Source organism: Odontesthes bonariensis, chromosome 1 (genome assembly GCF_027942865.1).
Source record: "Odontesthes bonariensis isolate fOdoBon6 chromosome 1, fOdoBon6.hap1, whole genome shotgun sequence".
Lineage (NCBI taxonomy): Eukaryota > Metazoa > Chordata > Actinopteri > Atheriniformes > Atherinopsidae > Odontesthes > Odontesthes bonariensis.
The window spans coordinates 22,302,679-22,303,467 of record NC_134506.1 but is presented as its reverse complement, the minus strand read 5'-3'; positions in this window follow the sequence as shown (position 1 = coordinate 22,303,467).

Below are 789 nucleotides of genomic sequence, written 5' to 3'. Positions count from 1 at the left end.
GTCATTTCAGTTGTGACAGTTGATGGGTCATGCCGGTGGAGACTGGTGTTACATTCCTCCTCAGGGATTAGTTAGACATTTAAAGGAACATGCTTGTTCACCTCTTTGAAGATGGTTATGGATTTCGGCGGATTTCTGGTAAATGGACTGCACCACAATCAAAATACAAAACAGTTTAGTTCATTTGACACTTAATCAGCTTAATGTGATGATTTATTCATGAAGCTCTGCTTTATTAAAACACACACACACACACACACACACACACAAAGTATTGGTGGTGTTGTTACAGGTGGTTACAGACAGTGGGTTGTTAATTCAGATAGTTTTAGGCTGAACTTCATTAATTGTTTTACAATGCTACGAGTTCATCATTTCAAGTAACAATCAATGATAAATTACCTTACATGAATATGTTGTCCAGACAAGTGTAACAACATAACATTATCTAGTTTTCAACAAACCGAGCCATGATAAGCTGTAACTTGCACATTTCATGCACTTCATGGTAAAAAGGCACCCGTGGCAAAGTTGTATTAAAGCGCATTCCATTTTATAGGTGAGCCTTGTGACGTGAGAGGTGAGTGTCTCTGCATAATAAAGAGATAAAATGGTCAACATACAAGTCGATTACACTGTGTGAAATGAAAACGCTTCATGTAAAATCACAGCCAATGAAAAGTATCACGTATAAGTTATACCTAAAGAGTACTGAACGATGGAGTATTCATTAATATATCAGCAATGAACAGGTAACACTTTCCTAAACAGAAACTTTTGAGGATTTAA